Consider the following 20961-nt stretch of genomic DNA (forward strand, 5'->3'; position numbering starts at 1 on the left):
TTTTATAATGTAAGAAATTATATCCAGAGCTATTTTCCTTGGAGAATATTTAATGTAAAATTGTAAAGGGCCCTTTGGAGTAGACTCTCTTTGCCTCTTTTCAGAAAAATGACAGGGTATGATTGAACGAAAAAATTAAATACAGAAGCACATTTAGTGGTCATTCTTCCCTGCTATTCTGCTACTCAAGAAGGAAGGCATGCTTCATAAGAGGAATTCTACTTTGTAAGGCATTTATATTTCCATAATTCTTATGGGAAAAAAAAGAGGTTTTTTTTTTTTTGCAAATTATCATTTGAAAAAGTTAACTTTGGATTTCAGAGATTGTAATTTAATTATTATTACTAAATTATTAATAAATACCCAGGGTCTGATTTTCACCTCTGCTAATGAATAAATATATCAGTTTTACACTATCAAGCATGTATTTGCAAAGTACAGCTCCAGCTTGAGGCTCTGATTTAAATAATTGCTTTATGTTTTACTGAATCCAAAGATTAATCTTATGGAATGAGCTCACTAATTTGAAGCTCAAAAAATACTGTCCCAGAATCCTGAATCCACTTTAAAAAAATAGTTATGTAATGCAAAACTAAAAAATGATATTAGGAGTGATATTACAGCCCTGAGGTCTCTCTTCTTTCATAAAAAGAAGCATCTGATTTTTATAATCCTAGAATGTTAGCTTCTAGTCTCTAAACACACACACACACAAACACACACACACACATCCACACATACTCGTTTATCTTAAAAGTTAAAAAAAATTAAGATTTTAAGTGTATTAGCTTATTAGAATCTTGTTCATACCCAAAACAACAACAAAAGAATTTGACTTAATTTAAAGTAACTCTGTATAAAGTACTGGCTGGAGTGTAACAGGCTTTTTCTATACATGTAGCAGTTGTCATATTAAAAATTTTATTAAAGTTTGTTTCTGTTTGTTTGTATGTTAATTCCAAGGTTGTGACTAGATACAAAGTCTTCTAATAGCTGAGACATAAAGTTTAATATCTTTTAAAAAGTTCCAGGATTTATCATCAAAAAAAGTGGCCTGTAAAGTAACATAAGAAACAAATCAGTTGATTCCTTTATCTCCATTTCAAGTATTTTAGACTCAAACAAATAAGGCGTGGTGTCCCAAAAAGAACTTGGTGTCTTCAGTTAGTGGATTCTGGAAGTCAATTCTCTAGACCTCTCTCTATTACTGGCTACCAGGTCATGGAACATCTGTGGTTCTGGGATTTTCAGAGTAGGTGATCTAGTGGCTGCTATTTCTAATTGTATTATTAGAACATTAGAAATAGATCTTGATTTGTATCCTAGCTCTATTAATTACTTGCATATAACCTTAGAAAAATTACTTAAAGGTTAAGACTCAGTTTCTTCTTTTGTTAAATGTGGGTGATAGAAACAACTTGTCTATGAGAGTGAGTTTTGGGTTCATATCCCAAATATGGCACTTACCAGTTGTTCTATCAATGAATAAGTTGCTTAACTTCTGTGTGCTCTATTTCTTCATCTGTAAAAGGGGATAATAAAAGTACTTAGCTCTTAGGGTTGATGTGATAATTAAATGAATTAATGTGCATAAAGCATTCTAAACTCTATGTGGCCTGTATTAAATATGCATAAATGCAATCTATTACTAACTATTTGAGAGAATAAAACAGATAGTAGATATGGAACATCTAGCCAAGTGCCTGGTTTATAATAAATGCATAATAAATATTTCCTATATTACTAGCTTTTCTGTATGGATTATCTTAGATATTCTTGATAATATTAAAAACAAGATACTCCATTTCTTTAAAAAATGTACCTTTAACAAATAAAATTATAAAAGAAAATTGTATCAAAATTCCACATTAAGAATGTTAATGTTTAAATAAGGTTTGCAATCCACATAAAATCTTAACAAAATTAAATGTTTTCTCATGTTCAATAATACAATGAAATTAAATTCTATAATTATTTTTGAGAACCTTTTAATTCCCATCTCTTCATTTCCTATGTTTTATCTAGAAGAATGTGCTATTATTTTCTATTTTCCTTCAGTAGAATTAGGATAGCACTTTCCAAAATTGATTTTTCCTCTGAAAGAAATCTTCAGGATTATATTTTGTGGAACAAATTCTTCATATCTTTGTATTATAACTATTATATCCTACTTCTCTTTTTAACTGTCTTCCTTACCTAAAATGAAGTATTAAAATTAGAATCTTAATCACACCTATTACTACACTTGACCATTTAGATATAAAAACTTTTATGATACCTTAAAATGATAGCCAGTGTAATTAAAACAAAAGGATCCTCAGTGGGAAACTTCATATTAAGCACAAGAAGTGTCTTTTGAGCCAATTCAAAAGACACTTCTTTATAATTAAAGGTCTTTCATCTTCTAATTTTAAATTAATATCGCTTTCTTTTTCCTCGCTTCAGGAAGAAACTTCTTATAATTGTGGCCTTTACAAGGAAGATGAAATGTGACATAATCTACAGAGTCAAGTGGATCACAGCTGTAGCTGGTGCAACACCATGAAGAATAGCAAATACTGATAGACTCAGTCAGTTCTCCTGATTGTCTAAGAACTGTCTGCTGCTGGTCCACAATGATATAAGAAAGTTTCTCAAGAATGTAAATCAACTACATCATTAACCACGATTAAGCTTAGTGAAGACTTTCTCAGGACTACATTAATTTGTGTTATCCACAAAGTTTGTGGATTAACACTTTGAGAATTATTGATATAAATTACACTTTCTTTGCTCTGATTACAAGCAGTTTCAACAGTGCAGAGAAGGTTATCGTTTTTACTTATTTATTTATTTATTGGTGTAATAAGCAATATTTGTCAGTCAGGATCCCAGCTGGAAACTCATGACTTGAAATGAGCAACAAGAGATAGGTGCTCGGGAGGGCTATCAACAGGAGCAACTATTGCTAAAAAACTCCTTGGCTTGAGAATTCAAGGGAAGGAAGATCTTCTCTTCCTGTTGAGTACTAGAGTTACAGAAAAGGGCCACAAAAACTGGAGTTGTGGCTGGAAGCAAAGTAAAGAAACCACTGACAACAGCAAACCAGCAGGCAAGAGGTAGGGAAATAAGTGTGTTTAATGTTCTCTACTACGCTGCAGGAAAATTTGGGGGATCATAGGTGATTAACTGTACCTCAATTATAAAACATATCTGCCAAAAATAGAGAGCTAACTAAATTCTTAAATCAATAGTTTTTAAGAATGCATATGGCAGATGAATGTGGGGTTTGATATAAATATTATTTCAACATCTTAGTAAGTATAGCAGACACTACCAATTATCCCCCAACATTCATTCCTCCTTTTGAAAATGGAAACATCATGTTTTAACTGGGCAAATTGCAACACACATAGTCTTTAGATTTCTGGACTCCCTTGCTAAAAGGTGTTTCCGTGTGATTAAATTCTGTCCAGTTGAATGTGAACTGAAGCAATATGTATAACTTTAGTTTGATGTCCTTAAAAAACAAACAAACAAACAAAACCCTGCTTTCCAGTTTCCCTTTTTACCTTATTATGGCCTGGAATGTGAGTGTGGAGGTGGGGAGCCAGCTCTGAACATGTAGACAAGAAAAACACACCTAGAAGACTGTGGAACAAGATTGAAGGGCCTCTGTTCCTGGTGGGCCTCCCAGAGCAAAAGCCCTACCAATTTGTGTGTATGTCTATATGAGAGCAGGTGTGGGCGAGGGCACGAGGAGATATAACTTTTATCTTGTTTAAGCTACCATTATCTGGAGTATGTTAAAGCAGCCAAACAAACAGAAAAACATAGTTTCCAAAAATCAGAATGCCTATTCGTAAAAGCACATAATTGTGAACGCCATAGAGAATTTAGGAGGCAACATAAAATAGTTAAAAGCTTGAGTTCTGGGACCATACAACAAGAATACGGAAGTGGGATCTGCCACTTACCAGCTGTGTTGAATTTGTTTAATGACTTAACCTGTTGAAAACTCAGTTTCTCCCTCTGGTAAATGTGGGGGAAAAAATCCCAAAAAACAAAAACTTACTCCCAAAGAATTTTTATGAAAATTAGATAATATATGTGAAGTTCTAATCACAATGACTGACACATAAAGGACATTCAATAAAATTGGCTATTATTATTTTATTAATAATATCAAGTGTCATGAACTAAGTATTTTGATTAACCAATTATTATTTATTATGCTGAGTGACATTGGATCTGTCTATTCAGTATTGCTAACATGGAATTGCTGTAGATGTTCCAAGAAATACGGATCTTTTGATCTTCTCCAGAAGACACTAAGATGGAATTTAAAAAAGGAAGAAAGGAAGCTAGGCAGGCTAAAAGGAAAGAAGAAACATAACTCATAGCAGCAGAGAATTATCCTAGAATGTATCTTAAGAGGTAATCTGGGAGGCACAGCACAAGGCAAGAGTTAACTACATAAGCTTATGACATCAGACAGTGACATGAGGTAAGAGGAAGCTTAAAACCTGGGTGCTTTCTGCTAACAAAACTCCTAAATGCAGTTTTGTGATCATAATGATTGAGAACGCTATCGGTGTAAACCATAGCTGGCTGGTTAGATTCAGGGAGTAAGGGTAATTACTTCGAAGCTCTGCGAAAGGCAGGGGAACCCAAAGAAGTGGTGATGGGAAGTGTTTGTATACTGTGTGTGAGATTCTGAAAATCCATCTAGATTCCAGAAATCATTCTGGCTATTTGCTGCTCACTGCATTGGACCTTCTTGCCTAGAACTTTCGGATGCTTTAGATAAGCTACAGTAGATGAGAGTCAATTAAAGAATGATGAAATTCAGACATAAACATTACCAGAGCCAGTGAAGCCTGTATTAGGACCAAGGATATGAGGTCCAGATAAGAAGACCATTAAGCCTATAAAGAAAGAAATTATCATATATGTTAATGTTTTACATAGTCTTCATATTTAAGACTTATTTGCCTCCTTTTCTGAGAATTTCTTTTAACTCTTAAGAATAAAATAAAGTGAGAAAAAGATTAAGATGATAAAATCAGACTATTTGCAATAGCCAGGACATGGAAGCAACCTAAATGCCTATTGACAGATGAATGGATAAAGAAGATGTGGTACATATATACAAAGGAATATTACTCAGACATAAAAAGGAACAAAACTGGGTCATTTGTAGAGATGTGGATGGACCTAGAGTCTGTCATACAGAGTGAAGTAAGTCAGAAAGAGAAAAACAAATATTGTATATTAATGCATATATGTGGAATCTAGAAAAATGGTACAGATGAACCTATTTGCAGGGCAGGAATAGAGACACAGACGTAGAGAGTGGATGTGTGGACACGGGGTGGGGGAAGGGGGAGTGGAATAAATTGGGAGATTGGGATTGACATATATACACTACCATGTGTAAAACAGATAGATAGTAGGAAACTGCTGTATAGCACAGGAAGCTCAGCTTGGTGCTCTGGGGTGACCTAGATGGGTGGGATGAGAGGGAGGCCCAAGAGGGAGGGGATATATGTATACATATAGCTGATTCACTTCGTTGTACAGTAGAAACTAACACAACATTGTAAAGCAACTATACCCCAATAAAAAAAATTAAAAAATAATTTTAAAAGAAGAATTTCATAACTGAATGAACCCTTAGAAAACATACAGAATCCTGCTTTATTCTCCCTCCACATTGGTCTCTGTTTTACAGATACAGAGACTGAGGCTGAGTGATGGTACATGGCTTGTTTGTCACCCAATTAGTCAATTATAGAGCCAAGGCCAATATCAATACCTGTCTGCTATTTTTTGACTATGCACCCAGTATTTTGTATTTCAATTGTTGAGCAATAATAAAAATACATTTTCAAAGGGATTGAATACCAGTTTTTATATCCCAGACCTCCTACATTTTTCAAGAAGATTAAAAAGGCAGTTAGAACTATACAGCATAATTTGACAGATTCCCCTAGATTCGCAGATTTTGATAGCATGTGATTTTATTATTATTAGTGTTAATAGTAGCAGTGTAAGGATACTTAGCTACCCTGTGCATTTTGAAACTGAGGCCACTGAAAATGCTTACTGAAAGAATTGGTAATGGCAATTATGTAAATATTTAAAGTAAAAAAGCCAGGGAATACAACGTTTTATTTCTGTAATGAAAATCATTGCAAGATAGTATTGAGATCCTCTGTGTGATTTTATTAAGAAGCATGATGATTTCTCTCTGCAATAGAACTGCCTTTAGTCTGGGAAATTTTTAGATGGGGAACAGTCATGTTTACAAGGCTTGGAAGGGAAGAAGAAAACAGGTCCTAATAACCTTAATCTATATCCTGTGGGAGGCGTTCCTACATGTTGCGATAAATCCAAAGAAGTTTTAGTCAGCTTGAAAGGAGAGATGTTGAATAAGACATACCCTGAAGGTAGTTCACCTGAATCTTACACGCATTAAAAACAGACCAGGGTGTTGAGTGTCCCACTGTGTTTGGAAAGCAGCAAAGGGAAATTATTAATGTGTGAGTGTTCTCAGCCCTCCTTCTTTCCTATTAGCTAAAGGTAATTTATTCATTGCCTGCTGAACTTCCCTTTCTTCCCTACCATATGCAAATAATTCTAACTTGAAGGGTGTGAGATTATATTAACACAAAGGGTGAAAAAGAAAATTCTTTCCCCTCCTCTTTCTCTTCATTTTTATTTTCTCTTTCTCCTTTCGTGTCCTTCCATTTTCTTCTCTCCCTGAACAATACCTCTTAAGCCCCTGGGTAGGGCCAACCAAGATAGGAGAGCACAGGGATCAGAGAGGAAAGTTAGAGCCTGAACAAGTAAGGATGGCACCCACACAGAGATAGCGCCTAGAGCGTTGTTTCAAAGTTCAAGGAGGGAAAAGCAGGCATCATGTAGGAGAGCTGTCTGGCTCAGAGCGTTGAATCTCAAGCAGAGCATGGAGGGTGCTGATACAGAGGTGAGGACGGCCTAGGACAGAGGTTCAAAGCACATGTAGGATGAAGGAAGTGAGAGCAGTGGTAAGAGACCAGCCCAGTGATAGTGAAGAGGACATATCCATGAAAGAGGATGTGGCAGCACCCATGGGAGATTGCCTACATACAGGAGATTTGATGAAATAAGTAAATATAATAAGGATAGTGGAAGCCCCATTTCTCACTGTCAGAGAAGGGATGTACATATACAGAAAGAAAGAAAACTACAATGAAACCAATGATTTTTATATTAAAATTGGAAATGTTAGGATTAGCTCATGATTTTCAATAGATTAGATAGATAGAAACATAGATACATAGATATTGAGATTAAATGTTAGTATATATATATTTATAAATGTGTGTGTGTGTTTGTGTGTGTGTGTGTGTGTATATATACACTTCATAGTTCCATCTGCCCAGAAGGACTCAGAGCACTGACAGCTCAATAGCTCAAAATAAATGAACACTCCTATCTTGGTGTCTTTGTTTCTAAATACTATTCTCCATCAAAGGAATGAGTGCTTTAGGGCTCTTGTGGGAAATGGTTGAGTCCAGGGTTGAGGCAGACAAGCTTAGAATATCTTTTTGAACCATAAAAGAAGTCCTCAAAGGATGATAAGGATATGGACACAGGATCTTGTTTGAAGGAACTTTCATTGGCATTAGCCAAATGCAAAAATACATAAGTGATATTGAATAAAGTGTGACACTATGAGTCCTAATTGAAGTAAATAAATAAATAGCAAGTTTGATGAGTTATATTTCCACAATCCCAAGCACTTCCTTACAAAATACTTATCTACGGTGAAGCAAAGTAGAATAAAATACTATTTATCTTAATTAAATTATCAATGTGAATATCATCAGTTATGAGACAAATTAAAATTGGGTGTTGATGGGATCCAAGGTGAAGAACACATCATCTTTTCAATGACATTTTGCTAAAGATGTGTAACCTGAATGTGACCACAGGAAAACCTCAAATAAAACCAAATTAACAAACATTTTAGATTGACTGATGTGGCATGATGCTGACCACATAATCTGAAATGGTTCTATGAAGGAAAATAAAAGTTCTTTGTATTGAACTTCTAACGTTTCTGTGAGTTTTAGATTGTTTCAAAATAAAATAAAATTGCTTTAACAATAAAAATGCAGAACTGAGTAAGTGAAGATGAGGAATTTACATATGTTTGAAAAATATAATTTTAAGTAAAAGATGAACAGAGGAAGAAGGAAAGGTAGGAAGTTGGAGAAATTTTAACAGTAATACTGTGATTTAGAAACAATTTTGGGTTGGAGGACAAAATTAAAAAGCAGTGTTTTTGGTCTTCAATCATCATTTATACAGAGAATATTGAAAATAATAGAAATACTGAGAAATGAATTTTAATATATTAAGAATACATTCCTCTCTTTTGGAGAATTTTCAAGGGTCTGTGCAAATATCACAAATACATTTCTAAATATATTTCTGTGTACTAACCACATAAAGAAAGTAGATCCAACTGGAAGCTCTCTAAGATTCTCGCCAGTTCTATTAGTTCTTTACTTATTTTATTATGAAGGGAATTGAAATTCTACCACAGTTGGATTCTGAATATTTTGATTTGCCTCTGTTGTAAGACATTTTATATGTATACAATAATTAATAATACACAATAATAGTATATATTCCTAGATACTGCAACAGAAAGCAATCTTGATAAATGTGCTTTCACACCTGAATAAAAATGTCCTAAACAAGATGTTAATGTATATCATATGTTTTATTTACTCATTTTTTGTTTTCATTTGTGTTTTGTATGTTGTTAACAAAATTTTTCTTGTTAAAAGAATGCTAATAATGTTTAAATGTATGTTTGGTTAATCAGTTTCAATATGGAGTTAAACTTAGGCATAAATTTACAAAAATATTGAACACGTAAAATGCTCAAGAAAACATCTATTAAAATTTTGACTGTAGGAAAATTATAGATAATGGATGGGTAGATAGAATGATATAGATATACTTATCCATATACTAGGTCTATGTATAGCTAGACCTATATCTGGATATCCATATAATGGTGCATGAAGTATAATATTCTTATTCTCAAAGGGTGGCAAAAAAGAAGGAACTAAATCTAGAGTCAATAACTTACATGCAACTGTACTACAAGTATTTTGCAGAGTCCACTGTTTCTACACACAGCTAATTTTCACACCCCTCAGGACAGAAATTGATGAACTCCATTTCAGGAGAAATAGTAGTAGGAAGATGAATGAACTTCCCAGCTACCTGTGGCTTTAGTAGTCCATGGCAGTTTTGAATTACTAGATACTGTTAGGACCGCATGGCATTAGATTGATAGGGACGGTATAATGTCAGCTCCAAAGACACTGATTAAAGCTAACAAAATGGATAAAAGAGTGCCCAAATATATTTAAAGAGCAAAATAATCTTGAAAAAAAATATGAAGCTCCTTAATAGTTAGAAATTTCTATCTCATTTTAAAGTTTGAATTCAAATCAGCAAAGTAAGATCTTATACAATAGCTCAAAAACAGAAAATTTGGGGGATAATATACTAGAAAAAAATTAAATGTAAATCAATCAGCACCTCTGCAGGAAGAATTCATGAAGCACTTACAATTATCTCTGAGCTTTTAAAGCAAGGTATAAACTACAAGAACACTGAAAAAGTAGAGGTTAACATGGGAGAGGACTGGAGTTAAAAGAAACATTTTCCTGTCAGCTTGCCTCCTCACACTGAGAAACCAAGAATTGGAACTGAGTCAAGGATGGTAGCAGAGAAATGGGTTCTAAAGAAGCCTCTTCAACACCTCTCCTGATATATTTTCCCCAATGTCTATATTTTACAAAAACAATATTCATAGCATTGTTTTTCCACTGTAGAACAAGCTTATGTTCCTTCTTCCTTGAAGCTGTTATTGATGGGATGTCTGGTGATACTGAGTTGTCCTAAGGGTGGTCTCTTCTATAGATGAATTGGTGAATCCATTATGGTTCTTGAACCTATACTGTTTATCCAGGGTCATCTGTGACAATGATAACCACCTTAAAGAAATCTTAACAGGCATATAAACCCACCATTTTTTCCCTACACCAAACCTAAAGAGGAGTGTATGATAGCTCATTGGGGGCAAATTATTTTCTCCTAACTCCCTAATATTTTACATTCCATTTGTTACTGAATATTAATATGCCAGTTGGCCAGAATAGATGAAAAAGAGTTATCCTGCAGTGTTCACAGTTCATACGTTAGTTAGAACATATCTTACAGGCAATAAACTTTATGTAACCAAATAGAATTCTGGGGGGAATATGGTAACCATATTTTAAAGCTTCACTATGTATTTTCTTGTAGATATAAAGAGGTTCCTATTAGAGCAATTATTTATTTTAAGACATAAATACTGAAAAAATAATAGTTACATGGACAAAGAACTAAAAGTAAATGGGATGAAACGAATAAAGAACAAAATGTAAGCTGACTCGGATGGAAATACTGTCTGAACGATGAGAGCTATTAAGGAAGTTAGCCTTTATTTTTGAATGATTGATTAAAATCATAATCAGTTTTTCACTTGAGGCAGTGAAAGAGAACGAGACTTTGAAAGGATGCTGCATATGAAATAGCCTTAGGCTCTGCAGTGCTGATGGAGTAAATGCACCGTATGTAACATAATTGTCTTTCCAAATATTAGGGATATAAAAAGTCTTGATAAATATTAAGTTCTAAAAAGTACCTGTGGGATCACAACTCCTGTAATCAAAGTTTTGGAAGCAAATGATCAGAGATTTAATTTATGTGTAAGGCAATGATCTTAATACTTCACGGATTTAATGGGATCTAATAGGCTTTCCTTTTTCCAAACCAATTTGACTTGCATTATCCCATCTAATAATCACTGAAACTTTGTGTATCCATCCAGGATGAATTTGTTGGCATCATTATCATCTTAATTACCTAGACTAAAAAATTTAAGCACAGAAAGATTATGTGATTTACCTGAAGTCACAAAAATGGTACAGTTCACGTCACAATCCTAAATCTGCCTTTTAGTTGTGCTCTTTTGCTGCTATATCATGCTGCTCTTTGCTCAGTTGTTTGTTTAAGAAAATCTAATGAGATTGCCATGTTGTCTGAGTCAGGTAAAAGAGAAATTAGTTTCATAATTCTCTTGCTTTTGACCCTATTGTTTAGAAACATTTTTATTAATAAAACGTAAATGTGGCATTTCATGACATTTCAAACATTTTTTAAATTGGGAACTATAACCTAAAAAAAAACCTAAGTAAAAACAGAACATTGATTAATGTATATTTTGCAAATATATTTCATATTACATCTTTATTAAGATTCATTTTAACAATATTTATTAAAAAGTGATGGATGTGAAAATTTTAATCAAAACAAGAGTATGAAAAAAACCCAGGATTTACTTCCTATTCCTCCATCCTTTTCTCTGCTAGTCTCTGGAGGTAACCAGTTATTCACTTTTGTGAAGTTTTCTAAAAAATTTATGTTCATTAAACATATACAGAAATATTCACTGATACTTCTATGTCTATTTAATACCAGTTATTATATAGTTTTATATCATGCATACTTTGTCACTTTGGTTTTGCTTAATTCAGTACAGGACATTTTTTTATTATGTAATTTTTATACTTGGCTTCTAGAACACTCTTTAGTTTTTCTTCAACCTCATTAGGTTTTGCATTTCAGATCATTTTATTGATTTCTCCCTAGCCTATAAATTTTGGAGTAAATATTGAGTCAATTGTGGGTTCAAGTTCTTATGTCACTTCTCTCCTTGATCTAAACTCATTCTGTAGGTGATGTCATTCAGTTTCTTGCCCTTAAATGTCATTTGTAGAATGATTTCTCCCAAATTAATGGCTCCAGACCTGATATGTCCACCGAACTCTAGATTGACAAATACCACGAATCGGACTCTCCCCTTTGATATCTAAATGGACTCTCTAACTGAACATACTAAAACAGAATTCTTGATTCCCACTCTCAAACCTGGTCATATTGGAATTCACACCATCTAATAAACAGCAATTCTAATCTTCTAGTAGTTCAAACCAAAAAAAACTTGGTAACACCCTTAACTTCTCCCTTTCTCACTCCTCATAGCCAATTCATTAGTGAATTCTTTGTTTTATTTTCAAAATATGCCTAGGATTTGACATCTTCTTACTATCTTCACTTTTCTATCTTTGGTCCAAGGAAATGTCATATTCCTCATATCCATTAGGTGGTAGATTTCTAAGTGGTTTTCCTAATTCCACCCTGGATTATTACAAAAATTGTTTTTAGGCAGAGCATTGTCACCTAATTTCAAACTCATTATCTCATGGAGAGTAAGAAAAGTTAAGCCACAGTGAAGATTTAGCTTTCTCTACCTCCAGTGGGCTTTACTGAAGACAGGAGTGATGATAAGATGAGGAAGGATGGAGATCTCATAAGCAAATTTCAAGGTCCTCCTGTGCCTATGGTTAAGTTTGGCTGTTTACTAAGAAGTATCTCCTAATTGCCAAGATATTAGCAGCAAAATTTGTAAGAAGCATAATTTCCTTCCTGGAACATTTAAGGAAGAATCATTCTAGTTTTGTAATTACAGATTAATTAGACAGGCTCTAGTGTGAAGTTTGAGAACATAAAGCATCTAATCCATTTGCTTCTTCTGTGCAGTCTTTGAAGTTAACTGAGTAAATCTCTTCACATGATGTTCCTATTAGGAATAATCTCCAGTAGGCTCCACTGCAGTAATCTTCAAAGTATTTGTGCCCCAGCTCTAAGTTGTCTTTAATTATAGAGCACTTTGCAGGTTATAGAACTTTTTCACATTCTTTATCATACCTCAGTTTACTTATTTGTTCTTTCAATTATATCATGTACTGATTGCTTGGGATCTCTGGGAAACTTTGCTTGTTCATTGAGATATATTACAAATGAGGCCCATACAGTCGCTCTCTTCACTGAGCTCAGATTTTCACTTGCTTAATTAACCTTTACTTTCCCCACACTATACAACTCCTGAATCAACTACTTTTTAAAATGTGTTTCGTACTTTCTCCCCTGTCTGATTTTCCTGTTAATATTTTCTGTTTAGAATATCTTTCCCAGGAATTCCCTGGGGGTCCAGTGGTTAGGACTCTGCTTTCACTGCCAGCTGATCCCTGACTGGGGAACTAAGATCCACAAGCCGCGCAGCGCAGCCAAGAAAAAAAAAAAAAAAAGAATGTCTTTCCCAATCCTTGCATGCCAAAGTCTTACCTGTCCTCAAGGGTCAAGATTAGCCTGCTTTCAGAATTCGTTCTTGGTTTTCTTAGCTGCAAATATGCTCTCAAATAGGGCAAATATATACACCTCTCTTTTGACACTTTACTTTTTCTACTTTGTACAATGATGGAAAGAGTTAATTTACAACTTGCTTACTATATAGTGTGCATCTTAAAAACAGGAAATTTAGCTTATTTATTTTTGTACCTCATTAACCCTACCCTGCTGGTGCCTGAGACAGTATTATTCAATTAGTGAATGCTCAAAAATTTCTTGAAATATGTATCTTATTTAATATTTGATGGCATATGAGTATATGGGGAAAACAGAAGAAATAAAATCTAGGAACACTGTATACACACAATAAAATATCACCTTATTCATTCAGTTGGCATTATTATTTGTTTGACCTTGAAATTATAATTTTTCTTACCAGAAAAATATTTTTTAAATGATTTGGGGTTTTTTTGTTGCATAGAAAAATGTGGAAGTCATGGAGAAGGAATTTGTCTGTATACGGTGGTATTCTCTATGCCTTCCTTCTTTTATTGTTTGTTTGTTTTTGTAATTTTTAAAATTGGGTACAATTCACACAGTATACAATTAACCATTTTAAACTAAGCAATTCAGTGACATTTAGTACATTCATAGTGCAGTGTAACCAACACTTCTATACAGTATAGATCCAAAACATTTTCACCACTTTAAAAAAAACTAGTACATAAGCAGTTACTAACCACTTCTCTCTTCTTCCAGCCCCTGGAAATCACCAATCTCCCTTCTGTGGCTATTAATTTATCTGTTCTGGATATGTCATATAAATAAAGTCTCACAAAATGCAAACTTTTTTGCCTGGCTTATTTCACTTTTTGCCAAATGTTTACAAGGATAATACATGCTATAGTATGCAATAGCACTTAATCTCTTTTTATGGCTATGTAATATTCCACTTTATTTATATAACACAATTTATTTATCCATTGGTCTGATAATGGACGTTTGGGTTGTTTCCACCTTTTGGCTATGGTGAATAATGCTGCTATGAACATTTGTGTATAAGAATTTGTTTGAGTGCCTGTTTTTCTTTATAGTATATATGTAGGAGTTGAATTGCTGAGCCATATGTCATCTATGTTTAATTTGTGAGGAACTACTATGGTATGCATGTTTGTGTCCCCCACAAAATTCATATGTTGAAACCTACCCACCAGGTATTAGAAAGTAGATTGATTGGGAGGTGGCTAGGTTATAAGGACTGAGCCCTGAAAAATAGAATTAGTGCTCTTATAAAGGAGGACTGAGAGAGCTCTCTTAGCTCTTCTGCCATGTGAGATTTGGCTCTCACCAGACACCGAATCTGCCAATGGTTTGATCTTGGACTTCTCAGCCTCATGAACTGTAAGAAATAAATGTTTGTTGTTTATAAGCCACCCAGTCTATGGTAGTTTTGTTATAGTAGCCCAAATGGACTAAGACAGGAACCTTGAACATATTTTCCATAGTGGTTCAATAATTTTACCATTAGCAATGTATAAAGGTACCAGTTTCTGCACAACCTCACAAACACTTGTTATTTTCCAATTTAAAATATTTTAATTAATTAATGTTTCCATCCTAATGTTTATGAAGTTGTATCTCAATGTAGTTTTTATTTGCCTTTCTTTAATGGATAATGGTGTTGGAAGAGTGACTGACCTGAGAGGATGTCTCATTTCTATGCTATTTTAATGGAGATAGGAGTACGGAATTTAAGTGCAATTAAGAGGGACACAGTAAACACTTTAGGTTTTCCACCGCAAGTCCAGAAGAGATGCACATTATGTATATATAAGCCTTGAACTAAGGGAAAAACTAAATTGAAACAGGTCTATCCTAACAATGTATAAATCTAAGCCTCCAGTATTTAATAATTTAATTAATTAATTTAATTGCCTCCAAGAATAAAAGTCAACACCATTCAGAAAAAGATTAACTAGAACTTCTACAATGTATCCTCCATAATGTTCAACGTAAAATACGCTGAGCATGCAAGAAAATAGAAGATGTAGCCCATATGTGAATAAGCAGTAAATAGAAACAGAATCTGATTATCCTAGTTGTTACAGTTAGCAGGCAGGTTCTGATCTGCCCTTAGTAGGGATAACCAGACATTTGAATTTGAAAATAGTTCCCAGGGAATTTTGGTTCACTGATATATTTAGTGATATTTGCAACATCTAAAACTGCTAGCTTCTCACTTCATTATTCTAGGTTTCCATTTGGAACTCTACATGGTCTCTGATATACTCTCTAAGCAGTTTCTGAACTTCACCTTCAGGGTTCTGTTTACGATTTCTTTTTTGTCTGAGTGTCCACTTCAGTTCTCTTTTCTGAACCTACATTGAATGGTATGATCCCAGACTCTACTCGCCTGTTTACAGAGGTCAAAGTCTTCAAGAGGGCCTCTGTTTTGTCCATGGTATAAAAAGGAGCTCTTTCTTCCAAATCTTTCTAACTTCCCAGTGAACCTCAGACAACATTTAATAAAAGGTCAACAAATGATGCACCACAGAGATTTAGGACAAATTCATTGTTAAAAGAGAGGCCCCAAGAGAAATATGGCCAGAAGTTAAATCCTGTGACCAGAAAAATTTCTAGTGACTTTTGTGATCTCTTGAAATTTTGGTGGGGAAAGGGCAGAAGAAGATACCTGCTGACTTGATAAGCTGCTTAATTTCCTGCCATCATTCACTTATTCAGCATTTAATACACATGAAGCATTGGTAGCTACTATAGTGATAAAAAGTAAATAAGAAATAAACACTATTCTCCAGAAGCTTATGGTAAAGAACACAAGGACAAAATATTCTATTTTTTAACTGCAATAATTTATCTAGTAGAGAGTGTTTGAGGCCATTTTAGTTCTCTCTTTTAGTTGTAAGGAACAGATAGTCACCCAGGCTTTTTCACTTATGTGACTATTTCAGACACCAAAAGATAGCAGTCACAGTACAGCCAAATCCCATGGGAACTATAACTAACAAAAACTGATAAACCACAAGGAACTGAAGCAGAGAGAAATGGGGAGAGCAGGAGATGAGACTGGGGCAGAGACAGGTCACGTGGTGTGGTCTAGGCCACAGTGAGGATTATCTATTATTCTGTATATGTTATACTTTATGTTTTATTCGGGGGATTTCTTGATCCCCAAACAAATTATGTTATTTCCCTTTTGCGTCTAGTGTAAAATACAAAATCTAGTGTATAAGGCCTAGCGTAAGGTGGGCCCTACCTTTCCCCCACATCTCTGTGGATTGACTTTATATGCTTGTGTCTATGAATGGCAGCAAAGGAGAAAAGGGATCTCCTCTGTTGTTCAACATGCACCTCTTGCTCTATTAATCTCAAGGAAGATCACAGAGATCCAGAGGAGCAGATGTATCTACAGGTGTTCATTAATCAACACTTTCTTATTGAGTCCTCTTATATAAAAGAAAAAGACAGTATAGTCACTCTCCTTGAAATATGATTGTTGCCACTAGGATTGGCAGTAAACTTCCCAGCAACTACACTGGGTCCAGCACAGAGTCATAGAAATGTTGTACATTTGGTTAACTTTTGATAGACCAATTAAAGGTAAAATATTAGAAAGTTAGTTCACCCAAAGCCAACCAACAAACTGGTGTCATCTTGTCCCACAAACAGCCCCAATTAAGTTGATCCTTTTATTTCCCTCCACTCCCTCAACCAAATAATTACCTTAAATTAGTCTATTTTGTATTCTTTTATCAAAGGCCAAAATTTCTTTCTCAAGAGTACTTTTTTCTTCCTCTTTTTCCAAGGTTAGCATTATCCAATTTTTTTTTCTTATTTATTTTTCCTCATTCTAAGAAAAATTAATATTTGTGTAGAGTTGCTACATTTTCTTCTGAATATATTTTCTTTTGAGTAAAGAGGTAAACTCTAAAATCAGGGATCCAGGTTTCCAGGGAGTCAGAGATTCTACAATAATATCAAGTAAATAAATTGCGACTTATACTATTTTCAGAAACAATAGGACACTTGTTTGGAGAGCAGTCAATTACCACAAAATGTACAATAAATTATATCTATCAATTATGCTATCCAACCTGTTAATAGATAGTCTATAATTAATAGATATTTTACTATTCTATCACTTTAACAGAGATTCCAGTATAAATAATCCCCAGTCTAGGTGCTGGCAATATGAAGAAGAACACACTGTTGCAGCAGATTTGCTTTAGATTCTGCACATGTGTTATTTATATAATATTAACAAGAAAACAATTATACTATATAAAATGCATCTGTAATTATTCCTTTAAGTGTAAATTCATTTACAACCCTGTTAATGAGCCAATTAGAGGCCAGTTATGTGTGAGATTGACTTTAACTAAAAAAGCCTCATGGATGGGAGAAATCCGTTGTAGAATGTGGTAATTAAAAGAGGATTAAATTAGAAGCTGGGTCTCATATAAGTTTCAAGAAATGATTAATAATTGGACAAATGGATGGAAAGTGAGATGTCCTCCTACATGGGACAAAGATGAGAACCAATCATACTTTTTCCAGTGTCAAGGCCAATTTTCACCTTTGGTTAACTTATGCTATGAACTGAATTGTCCACCCAAAATTCATATGTTGAAGCCTTAACCTTCAATGTGATGCCATTTGGAGATGGGGCCTTTGGGAGGTAATTAGGTTTTCATGACATCATGAGAGTCTGGCCCATGATGGGATTAGTGGCTTTGTAAGAGAAACTAGGGAGTTTGTTTTTTTTTTCCTCCATGTGAGGACCCAGTGAGAAGTGGCCTTCTGCAAACCAGGAAGAGAGCCTTTACCAAAACCTAACCTTGGCACTCTGATCTTAGACTTCAACCTCCAGAACAGTAAGGAAAAAAAAAAGTCTGTCATTTAAGCCACTCAGTCTATGGTATTTTGTTATGGCACCCTGGGCTAATACAATTTAGGTACGTAATCATGACTTTTCCCACAGAGCAGGACCAGCGTGTTTTACAACCTACCCATACATTGTACAACATTAGGCAATTTATTCATTTGATTTTTTACTTTGAGTGAAAGATTCAGAACCCTGGAAAAATCATCTTGTCTAATGAATAACCCATACCATATCTAATGTGTTGTTCTTTTACCCCTCACATGCATACACATACACACACACATATTTCTTCATTTAGAATGTCTTCTGGAATATAACATGCTGGGCTCAGAATCATTCATGTCTTTCAGTTGCTTAAAAGATAAAATCAATCCCCATTTTATGTTCAAAACACTCCATAATTTCAACTCAAAATATTTTTCTAAATCCATCATCAATTACTCTCTTACAGAACTGCAACAAGAACATGAAACTTATCTTACATGTAACTATATATAAGAGAGAAGATTAGTGATTTTGAGATGTCCTTGTAGTTTCCTGATGTTCCAACCTCACTCTCATTTGGGCTGAAGACATGTGACTAACTCTGGACAACGAGGTATGAGCAAAAATGGCATGTATAACTCTTAGAACAAAACAGTTAAGAACTGGTGTGAATTGAGTTTCAGTTCTGAATATCTGGAGCTTGGAAGTTGCTACTCCATCCTAACAAACAAGTAAAAAGCTTAATAGACTGAAAAATCAACAACTGTTTTTGGATCTATAAGAGAGGGAAGACCACAGGGCAAACCTCTGTCCCAAGGTTGGAAAGATAGGTGAATACAGGATGTCATGGCTGTAAAAAGTTAATAAATAGAAACCTCAATTAAATAGAGTTAGGAGAGCTCTTACGCCCTGTGAAGACAGCAGAGGCAAACAGGAAGAAGAAAGACTCCTCTTCCTTCCTGGCAAAGACTCAGCCAATGAAAGCCATGGACTCTTTGTTTAGTATACCCCTTCCAACTTCCTTTTTCTCTCTATAAAAGAGTTCTCCTTCTCTTGCTGTGTAGGGGACTTGCATGTGGCTCGCCATGGTTTCAGAGCCTGAATTCCAATTGTCTGCTGATCCGGGATAAACCCATATTTTCTGGAGAAATATCTGGCAGTCTCTTTGTTTCAGGTCAACATGACTTACAAGAGCAGAGACTTACCATGTGAACTAGTGCTGGAGTAGACAAACCGGAAATGTAATTAATGAATTGCTGGTGTTTCAGTGCAGACAACTGTGACAGTTAAAAACTCCAGGGGATCCAGTCATGGACAGACTCACAATATTGTGGATTTACCTCTGGGAGCAGGACCAGATTCCCCCCGTAAATATCAGAAAAAAAAAAATCCCCTTGGGTTTCCAGCAGGTGAGGGGAAAAGGAACCATTTTGAAATAGGTCAAAGTACTCTGTTCTTATCAACAAGGTCTGCCCTCAAGGCAAAGTAATTAACCAAAGCCTAAGATTTAATATTATAAGAGCCCAATTTACCTGGGGAAGGGAAATACACAACTTCAGCCTGCTCTAGCCATCCTGTCCCACCTTTGTGGGGAGAAGAAAACTGAGAAACACTTGTGAAGTTCAAATCCAGAGGCACAGGCTAACTAAAACTGGTGTGCTTCCTCCAGTCTCTTTCCCAACGTTGTGAACATGGAGAACACATGTTCAAGAGGGTATAACTACAAGACGGAGGAGGGCTACCTAACCTGCATGTAGACTTCACCTGAGTGACAAACAAAAGTTTATTATGTTAAGCAATTGATAATGCTGGGTTTGTGTGTTATAGCAGTTAACAGTATTTGCCTTGTCTGTTAAAACTTTAATATTCAAGATTCATCTTCAGTCTGGAGTACCCACCTCTCTGCCTCTAGAAGGCTTACTTATTTTCAAATACCAAAATCAAACTCACAAATCTTGGAACGCTTCCTAGCCTTGTCATATCAGAGGGCAGGGCTGATCTATTTTCCTTCTCATAATCTGCTGCATTTCCTGTCTGCAACATTTACTTGACATTTACTGTCAATAGCCTATATTATAGTTAGATAATTATTTATCTCTTTGAATGTGTATGTTGCCTTTCTACCCAGTACATTATAAGCAGATGTTTTTCTCAGATAAATTTTAATAAGACTTTTTTTCTAAAGTTATCTTTATTGTATTTCAGTCTCTCAGTTAAATTGAAATTGATGCAAGAAAGTGCTAAATGGTTATAAATAGCAATAGCCATGGCTTCTCCTCAGTGTGATTCAGTGGAAATTTAAATGTTAATCTAAGGGTAGTCTGTAGGGAAAAATGAATATTCACAGTTGTTTTCAGGATTAGTGAAATAAACAACACATTTCATTAATCATGGATATCTGAGTGTGCGGGTGGGCATACTCACCATTGTAGATATGAAAACATTTTCCCTGTAAACAGTCTGCCCAGGGTTGTAGCAACCATGAAATAACTCCCAAAATTAGAATCCTAGAGAGCAAGTTTGTCTCCTGAATTCAGGGTATTATAATAATTGATGAATAGTTTTAAAATGACTAACATTAAAGTGAGTTATTTGCCCTAGATTCAAACTTGGGAATACTAAATCACTTTGAGCATATCAGTTTCTGTTTATGAGGTCAGTGTGTTTTGCTCTGTCACCTGGCTTTTTATGATTATTGAGCTGATTATTTTTAAAGTTCTTCTCTTTTGAATATATCAGAAGTCTTATAGCTATCCCAACAGGGAGCCTCCCTATCTGGTCTTGCA

The 20961-nt window shown here is 34.7% G+C and overlaps 1 long non-coding RNA gene across 1 annotated transcript in view; it reads right to left on the minus strand.

Annotated features, from left to right (window-relative positions):
- Positions 1 to 1466: 1466 nt before the first annotated feature.
- Positions 1467 to 20961, minus strand: part of LOC137767708 (uncharacterized) — a 276506-nt gene continuing 257011 nt past the window's right edge. Inside the window, exon 4 of the long non-coding RNA XR_011074558.1 lies at positions 1467 to 1522. This is a non-coding gene — a long non-coding RNA (uncharacterized lncRNA). The remainder of the gene's footprint in view (positions 1523 to 20961) is intronic.

Source organism: Eschrichtius robustus, chromosome 7 (assembly GCF_028021215.1).
Source record: "Eschrichtius robustus isolate mEscRob2 chromosome 7, mEscRob2.pri, whole genome shotgun sequence".
Classification (NCBI taxonomy): Eukaryota; Metazoa; Chordata; class Mammalia; order Artiodactyla; family Eschrichtiidae; genus Eschrichtius; species Eschrichtius robustus.